This window comes from Schistocerca gregaria, chromosome 3, assembly GCF_023897955.1.
Source record: "Schistocerca gregaria isolate iqSchGreg1 chromosome 3, iqSchGreg1.2, whole genome shotgun sequence".
NCBI lineage: Eukaryota > Metazoa > Arthropoda > Insecta > Orthoptera > Acrididae > Schistocerca > Schistocerca gregaria.
This window is the reverse complement of record NC_064922.1, coordinates 26,734,609-26,744,143: the sequence shown is the minus strand read 5'-3', so window position 1 is coordinate 26,744,143 and position 9,535 is coordinate 26,734,609. Positions and strand designations below refer to the sequence as shown.

General features: G+C 49.6%; 3 non-coding genes across 3 annotated transcripts; all 3 read right to left on the bottom strand.

Moving 5' to 3' along the window:
* Trnai-aau (transfer RNA isoleucine (anticodon AAU)) lies at positions 1-74 on the bottom strand. The gene has a single exon. It is a non-coding gene; the product is annotated as a tRNA-Ile (tRNA).
* Positions 75-3,157: 3,083 nt separating this feature from the next.
* Trnat-agu (transfer RNA threonine (anticodon AGU)) lies at positions 3,158-3,231 on the bottom strand. The gene has a single exon. It is a non-coding gene; the product is annotated as a tRNA-Thr (tRNA).
* Positions 3,232-7,900: 4,669 nt separating this feature from the next.
* Trnat-agu (transfer RNA threonine (anticodon AGU)) lies at positions 7,901-7,974 on the bottom strand. Its single transcript has one exon. It is a non-coding gene; the product is annotated as a tRNA-Thr (tRNA).
* Between the last annotated feature and the right edge of the window lie 1,561 nt (positions 7,975-9,535).

Below are 9,535 nucleotides of genomic sequence, written 5' to 3'. Positions count from 1 at the left end.
TGAAGGCGCTGGGTATCGATCCCAGTACCTCTCGCACATTAAGCGAGCGCTCTACCATCTGAGCTACGCCCACCCCCCGTTGACTAATAGTGCTACATACAGCCACATCAACGTCACAGACCCTTACACTCCCATTATTCCGCAGACAAACACTACTCTCTATGTATCAGTGAGGGTGTCTTTCAGGTTTCGTGCATTCTGTATCGAATCGTAGTTGGCCACATTAAGAGTGGCACGCATAACGTCGAAAGTAGAATTCGGACACCGCTCTGAGTAAGACGAACGTGTTGTCCACTCTCTAGGCTTCAATGACGTTAAGCCGTGATACCTAAGACAGATCTGCACTCGATGACACCACGATAACAGCCGGTCACCACACTTACATCTTGCTCTCCTTATAACAGTATACATCATATCAGTCTGTGACGCTGGTTTTGCAACTTCTTGCGTCCCTTTATGTTCGCCGCGACCAACACTTACCATGCACTGACCACAAAACATGGAGGAGCCGGAGCTTGAACCCGAGACCTTTCACACGCTAAGCGAACGATCTGCCAACTGAGCTACGGCTGCACACACGACCAAGCCTGGCTATTCTCCATTCTTTGGGACTCTGATGTGCACGGACACGTTGGTTGGTTGGTTTGTAGCGGCGAAGGTACCAGAGTACAAAGGCGCGGACACGTTCATATACACAAGAGTTCCAAGTAGTTTCGATACTCTGGTATTACGAATGCAAATTCCGTCTGTTTTTCACGTCTTAAATGGAAAGGGCGGTCACAAATTGGTCCATTTCACTCCTTGTCGACAATCACACAGCACCTGAGCTAACAAGCACATCTCGAGCCCCATTGTGCTCTCCATTGTTCATGCCAGCTCAGTGCCTCGCTCTTTGCTACTGTGTAAAACTCTTGTCGTCCAACTGCAAAACACTGGGACACAACCAGTTTCCGCATCTCCATTGCACTGATCATACTGCGAAACGCTCCCCAAACTTGGCAATCACCCATGCAGCCGACTTTTCCGACTTTACACGACGCTCACGCTAGTGACAGCCTTACTTATAGTTCGACGTCGCGCCAAAGCGAATGAGCACATTTCGCCTACGGCTTAGGCCGCTCTCCTAGTGTGGCTGCTCTGTGTCTGCAGGCAGCGAGGGGCTGCAAGCTTCCTGTGTTCGCACCTATATCACCTGTGCTTGCTTGTCAGAGACAGACTATCGCAAAACATTCAACTCACTCCATGAAGTGATTGCTACGGCATCTGTTATCAGCAGTCACAACCAGCAACGCCAGTAGCAGCCGACTGCACGCAAAGAATGGGAACGTGCAGTTTGATTTACGTGAACTCGGCGCAAGGCAGATCTTTCCGACGTAGGCTTGAGAATCTTATGGGAACATTTGTACTGTTTCTAAGTTAAGTGTAGGTGTGCGAGGTGGGTGCTTCCTGCGCACGAATAAAAGAACGCTTGCCAATTGTGGATGCTAATCGTTCGCTTGTATCTGCCTAGACACCTCTGCTGGTTGGGAATTATTCCTCTTGCATGGCAAGGTGCGCATGTAGGAGTGTTAAAAATTCTGGAGGCGCTGGGTATCGATCTCAGTACCTCTCGCACACTAAGCGAGCGCTCTACCATCTGAGCTACGCCCACCCCCCCGTTGACTAATAGTGCTACATACAGCCACATCAACGTCACAGACCCTTACACTCCCATTATTCCGCAGACAAACACTACTCTCTATGTATCAGTGAGGGTGTCTTTCAGGTTTCGTGCATTCTGTATCGAATCGTAGTTGGCCACATTAAGAGTGGCACGCATAACGTCGAAAGTAGAATTCGGACACCGCTCTGAGTAAGACGAACGTGTTGTCCACTCTCTAGGCTTCAATGACGTTAAGCCGTGATACCTAAGACAGATCTGCACTCGATGACACCACGATAACAGCCGGTCACCACACTTACATCTTGCTCTCCTTATAACAGTATACATCATATCAGTCTGTGACGCTGGTTTTGCAACTTCTTGCGTCCCTTTATGTTCGCCGCGACCAACACTTACCATGCACTGACCACAAAACATGGAGAAGCCGGAGCTTGAACCCGAGACCTTCCACACGCTAAGCGAACGATCTGCCAACTGAGCTACGGCTGCACACACGACCAAGCCTGGCTATTCTCCATTCTTTGGGACTCTGATGTACACGGACACGTTGGTTGGTTGGTTTGTAGCAGCGAAGGTACCAGAGTACAAAGGCGCGGACACGTTCATATACACAAGAGTTCCAAGTAGTTTCGATACTCTGGTATTACGAATGCAAATTCCGTCTGTTTTTCACGTCTTAAATGGAAAGGGCGGTCACAAATTGGTCCATTTCACTCCTTGTCGACAATCACACAGCACCTGAGCTAACAAGCACATCTCGAGCCCCATTGTGCTCTCCATTGTTCATGCCAACTCAGTGCCTCGCTCTTTGCTACTGTGTAAAACTCTTGTCGTCCAACTGCAAAACACTGGGACACAACCAGTTTCCGCATCTCCATTGCACTGATCATACTGCGAAACGCTCCCCAAACTTGGCAATCACCCATGCAGCCGACTTTTCCGACTTTACACGACGCTCACGCTAGTGACAGCCTTACTTATAGTTCGACGTCGCGCCAAAGCGAATGAGCACATTTCGCCTACGGCTTAGGCCGCTCTCCTAGTGTGGCTGCTCTGTGTCTGCAGGCAGCGAGGGGCTGCAAGCTTCCTGTGTTCGCACCTATATCACCTGTGCTTGCTTGTCAGAGACAGACTATCGCAAAACATTCAACTCACTCCATGAAGTGATTGCTACGGCATCTGTTATCAGCAGTCACAACCAGCAACACCAGTAGCAGCCGACTGCACGCAAAGAATGGGAACGTGCAGTGGGATTTACGTGAACTCGGCGCAAGGCAGATCTTTCCGACGTAGGCTTGAGAATCTTATGGGAACATTTGTACTGTTTCTAAGTTAAGTGTAGGTGTGCGAGGTGGGTGCTTCCTGCGCACGAATAAAAGAACGCTTGCCAATTGTGGATGCTAATCGTTCGCTTGTATCTGCCTAGACACCTCTGCTGGTTGGGAATTATTCCTCTTGCATGGCAAGGTGCGTATGTAGGAGTGTTAAAAATTCTGGAGGCGCTGGGTATCGATCCCAGTACCTCTCGCACACTAAGCGAGCGCTCTACCATCTGAGCTACGCCCACCCCCCCCCCCCCGTTGACTAATAGTGCTACATACAGCCACATCAACGTCACAGACCCTTACACTCCCATTATTCCGCAGACAAACACTACTCTCTATGTATCAGTGAGGGTGTCTTTCAGGTTTCGTGCATTCTGTATCGAATCGTAGTTGGCCACATTAAGAGTGGCACGCATAACGTCGAAAGTAGAATTCGGACACCGCTCTGAGTAAGACGAACGTGTTGTCCACTCTCTAGGCTTCAATGACGTTAAGCCGTGATACCTAAGACAGATCTGCACTCGATGACACCACGATAACAGCCGGTCACCACACTTACATCTTGCTCTCCTTATAACAGTATACATCATATCAGTCTGTGACGCTGGTTTTGCAACTTCTTGCGTCCCTTTATGTTCGCCGCGACCAACACTTACCATGCACTGACCACAAAACATGGAGGAGCCGGAGCTTGAACCCGAGACCTTTCACACGCTAAGCGAACGATCTGCCAACTGAGCTACGGCTGCACACACGACCAAGCCTGGCTATTCTCCATTCTTTGGGACTCTGATGTGCACGGACACGTTGGTTGGTTGGTTTGTAGCGGCGAAGGTACCAGAGTACAAAGGCGCGGACACGTTCATATACACAAGAGTTCCAAGTAGTTTCGATACTCTGGTATTACGAATGCAAATTCCGTCTGTTTTTCACGTCTTAAATGGAAAGGGCGGTCACAAATTGGTCCATTTCACTCCTTGTCGACAATCACACAGCACCTGAGCTAACAAGCACATCTCGAGACCCATTGTGCTCTCCATTGTTCATGCCAGCTCAGTGCCTCGCTCTTTGCTACTGTGTAAAACTCTTGTCGTCCAACTGCAAAACACTGGGACACAACCAGTTTCCGCGTCTCCATTGCACTGATCATACTGCGAAACGCTCCCCAAACTTGGCAATCACCCATGCAGCCGACTTTTCCGACTTTACACGACGCTCACGCTAGTGACAGCCTTACTTATAGTTCGACGTCGCGCCAAAGCGAATGAGCACATTTCGCCTACGGCTTAGGCCGCTCTCCTAGTGTGGCTGCTCTGTGTCTGCAGGCAGCGAGGGGCTGCAAGCTTCCTGTGTTCGCACCTATATCACCTGTGCTTGCTTGTCAGAGACAGACTATCGCAAAACATTCAACTCACTCCATGAAGTGATTGCTACGGCATCTGTTATCAGCAGTCACAACCAGCAACGCCAGTAGCAGCCGACTGCACGCAAAGAATGGGAACGTGCAGTGGGATTTACGTGAACTCGGCGCAAGGCAGATCTTTCCGACGTAGGCTTGAGAATCTTATGGGAACATTTATACTGTTTCTAAGTTAAGTGTAGGTGTGCGAGGTGGGTGCTTCCTGCGCACGAATAAAAGAACGCTTGCCAATTGTGGATGCTAATCGTTCGCTTGTATCTGCCTAGACACCTCTGCTGGTTGGGAATTATTCCTCTTGCATGGCAAGGTGCGCATGTAGGAGTGTTAAAAATTCTGGAGGCGCTGGGTATCGATCTCAGTACCTCTCGCACACTAAGCGAGCGCTCTACCATCTGAGCTACGCCCACCCCCCCGTTGACTAATAGTGCTACATACAGCCACATCAACGTCACAGACCCTTACACTCCCATTATTCCGCAGACAAACACTACTCTCTATGTATCAGTGAGGGTGTCTTTCAGGTTTCGTGCATTCTGTATCGAATCGTAGTTGGCCACATTAAGAGTGGCACGCATAACGTCGAAAGTAGAATTCGGACACCGCTCTGAGTAAGACGAACGTGTTGTCCACTCTCTAGGCTTCAATGACATTAAGCCGTGATACCTAAGACAGATCTGCACTCGATGACACCACGATAACAGCCGGTCACCACACTTACATCTTGCTCTCCTTATAACAGTATACATCATATCAGTCTGTGACGCTGGTTTTGCAACTTCTTGCGTCCCTTTATGTTCGCCGCGACCAACACTTACCATGCACTGACCACAAAACATGGAGAAGCCGGAGCTTGAACCCGAGACCTTTCACACGCTAAGCGAACGATCTGCCAACTGAGCTACGGCTGCACACACGACCAAGCCTGGCTATTCTCCATTCTTTGGGACTCTGATGTGCACGGACACGTTGGTTGGTTGGTTTGTAGCAGCGAAGGTACCAGAGTACAAAGGCGCGGACACGTTCATATACACAAGAGTTCCAAGTAGTTTCGATACTCTGGTATTACGAATGCAAATTCCGTCTGTTTTTCACGTCTTAAATGGAAAGGGCGGTCACAAATTGGTCCATTTCACTCCTTGTCGACAATCACACAGCACCTGAGGTAACAAGCACATCTCGAGCCCCATTGTGCTCTCCATTGTTCATGCCAACTCAGTGCCTCGCTCTTTGCTACTGTGTAAAACTCTTGTCGTCCAACTGCAAAACACTGGGACACAACCAGTTTCCGCATCTCCATTGCACTGATCATACTGCGAAACGCTCCCCAAACTTGGCAATCACCCATGCAGCCGACTTTTCCGACTTTACACGACGCTCACGCTAGTGACAGCCTTACTTATAGTTCGACGTCGCGCCAAAGCGAATGAGCACATTTCGCCTACGGCTTAGGCCGCTCTCCTAGTGTGGCTGCTCTGTGTCTGCAGGCAGCGAGGGGCTGCAAGCTTCCTGTGTTCGCACCTATATCACCTGTGCTTGCTTGTCAGAGACAGACTATCGCAAAACATTCAACTCACTCCATGAAGTGATTGCTACGGCATCTGTTATCAGCAGTCACAACCAGCAACGCCAGTAGCAGCCGACTGCACGCAAAGAATGGGAACGTGCAGTGGGATTTACGTGAACTCGGCGCAAGGCAGATCTTTCCGACGTAGGCTTGAGAATCTTATGGGAACATTTATACTGTTTCTAAGTTAAGTGTAGGTGTGCGAGGTGGGTGCTTCCTGCGCACGAATAAAAGAACGCTTGCCAATTGTGGATGCTAATCGTTCGCTTGTATCTGCCTAGACACCTCTGCTGGTTGGGAATTATTCCTCTTGCATGGCAAGGTGCGCATGTAGGAGTGTTAAAAATTCTGGAGGCGCTGGGTATCGATCTCAGTACCTCTCGCACACTAAGCGAGCGCTCTACCATCTGAGCTACGCCCACCCCCCCGTTGACTAATAGTGCTACATACAGCCACATCAACGTCACAGACCCTTACACTCCCATTATTCCGCAGACAAACACTACTCTCTATGTATCAGTGAGGGTGTCTTTCAGGTTTCGTGCATTCTGTATCGAATCGTAGTTGGCCACATTAAGAGTGGCACGCATAACGTCGAAAGTAGAATTCGGACACCGCTCTGAGTAAGACGAACGTGTTGTCCACTCTCTAGGCTTCAATGACATTAAGCCGTGATACCTAAGACAGATCTGCACTCGATGACACCACGATAACAGCCGGTCACCACACTTACATCTTGCTCTCCTTATAACAGTATACATCATATCAGTCTGTGACGCTGGTTTTGCAACTTCTTGCGTCCCTTTATGTTCGCCGCGACCAACACTTACCATGCACTGACCACAAAACATGGAGAAGCCGGAGCTTGAACCCGAGACCTTTCACACGCTAAGCGAACGATCTGCCAACTGAGCTACGGCTGCACACACGACCAAGCCTGGCTATTCTCCATTCTTTGGGACTCTGATGTGCACGGACACGTTGGTTGGTTGGTTTGTAGCAGCGAAGGTACCAGAGTACAAAGGCGCGGACACGTTCATATACACAAGAGTTCCAAGTAGTTTCGATACTCTGGTATTACGAATGCAAATTCCGTCTGTTTTTCACGTCTTAAATGGAAAGGGCGGTCACAAATTGGTCCATTTCACTCCTTGTCGACAATCACACAGCACCTGAGGTAACAAGCACATCTCGAGCCCCATTGTGCTCTCCATTGTTCATGCCAACTCAGTGCCTCGCTCTTTGCTACTGTGTAAAACTCTTGTCGTCCAACTGCAAAACACTGGGACACAACCAGTTTCCGCATCTCCATTGCACTGATCATACTGCGAAACGCTCCCCAAACTTGGCAATCACCCATGCAGCCGACTTTTCCGACTTTACACGACGCTCACGCTAGTGACAGCCTTACTTATAGTTCGACGTCGCGCCAAAGCGAATGAGCACATTTCGCCTACGGCTTAGGCCGCTCTCCTAGTGTGGCTGCTCTGTGTCTGCAGGCAGCGAGGGGCTGCAAGCTTCCTGTGTTCGCACCTATATCACCTGTGCTTGCTTGTCAGAGACAGACTATCGCAAAACATTCAACTCACTCCATGAAGTGATTGCTACGGCATCTGTTATCAGCAGTCACAACCAGCAACACCAGGAGCAGCCGACTGCACGCAAAGAATGGGAACGTGCAGTGGGATTTACGTGAACTCGGCGCAAGGCAGATCTTTCCGACGTAGGCTTGAGAATCTTATGGGAACATTTGTACTGTTTCTAAGTTAAGTGTAGGTGTGCGAGGTGGGTGCTTCCTGCGCACAAATAAAAGAACGCTTGCCAATTGTGGATGCTAATCGTTCGCTTGTATCTGCCTAGACACCTCTGCTGGTTGGGAATTATTCCACTTGCATGGCAAGGTGCGCATGTAGGAGTGTTAAAAATTCTGGAGGCGCTGGGTATCGATCCCAGTACCTCTCGCACACTAAGCGAGCGCTCTACCATCTGAGCTACGCCCACCCCCCCCGTTGACTAATAGAGCTACATACAGCCACATCAACGTCACAGACCCTTACACTCCCATTATTCCGCAGACAAACACTACTCTCTATGTATCAGTGAGGGTGTCTTTCAGGTTTCGTGCATTCTGTATCGAATCGTAGTTGGCCACATTAAGAGTGGCACGCATAACGTCGAAAGTAGAATTCGGACACCGCTCTGAGTAAGACGAACGTGTTGTCCACTCTCTAGGCTTCAATGACGTTAAGCCGTGATACCTAAGACAGATCTGCACTCGATGACACCACGATAACAGCCGGTCACCACACTTACATCTTGCTCTCCTTATAACAGTATACATCATATCAGTCTGTGACGCTGGTTTTGCAACTTCTTGCGTCCCTTTATGTTCGCCGCGACCAACACTTACCATGCACTGACCACAAAACATGGAGGAGCCGGAGCTTGAACCCGAGACCTTTCACACGCTAAGCGAACGATCTGCCAACTGAGCTACGGCTGCACACACGACCAAGCCTGGCTATTCTCCATTCTTTGGGACTCTGATGTGCACGGACACGTTGGTTGGTTGGTTTGTAGCGGCGAAGGTACCAGAGTACAAAGGCGCGGACACGTTCATATACACAAGAGTTCCAAGTAGTTTCGATACTCTGGTATTACGAATGCAAATTCCGTCTGTTTTTCACGTCTTAAATGGAAAGGGCGGTCACAAATTGGTCCATTTCACTCCTTGTCGACAATCACACAGCACCTGAGGTAACAAGCACATCTCGAGCCCCATTGTGCTCTCCATTGTTCATGCCAACTCAGTGCCTCGCTCTTTGCTACTGTGTAAAACTCTTGTCGTCCAACTGCAACACACTGGGACACAACCAGTTTCCGCGTCTCCATTGCACTGATCATACTGCGAAACGCTCCCCAAACTTGGCAATCACCCATGCAGCCGACTTTTCCGACTTTACACGACGCTCACGCTAGTGACAGCCTTACTTATAGTTCGACGTCGCGCCAAAGCGAATGAGCACATTTCGCCTACGGCTTAGGCCGCTCCCCTAGTGTGGCTGCTCTGTGTCTGCAGGCAGCGAGGGGCTGCAAGCTTCCTGTGTTCGCACCTATATCACCTGTGCTTGCTTGTCAGAGACAGACTATCGCAAAACATTCAACTCACTCCATGAAGTGATTGCTACGGCATCTGTTATCAGCAGTCACAACCAGCAACACCAGTAGCAGCCGACTGCACGCAAAGAATGGGAACGTGCAGTGGGATTTACGTGAACTCGGCGCAAGCCAGATCTTTCCGACGTAGGCTTGAGAATCTTATGGGAACATTTGTACTGTTTCTAAGTTAAGTGTAGGTGTGCGAGGTGGGTGCTTCCTGCGCACGAATAAAAGAACGCTTGCCAATTGTGGATGCTAATCGTTCGCTTGTATCTGCCTAGACACCTCTGCTGGTTGGGAATTATTCCTCTTGCATGGCAAGGTGCGCATGTAGGAGTGTTAAAAATTCTGGAGGCGCTGGGTATCGATCCCAGTACCTTTCGCACACTAAGCGAGCGCTCTAC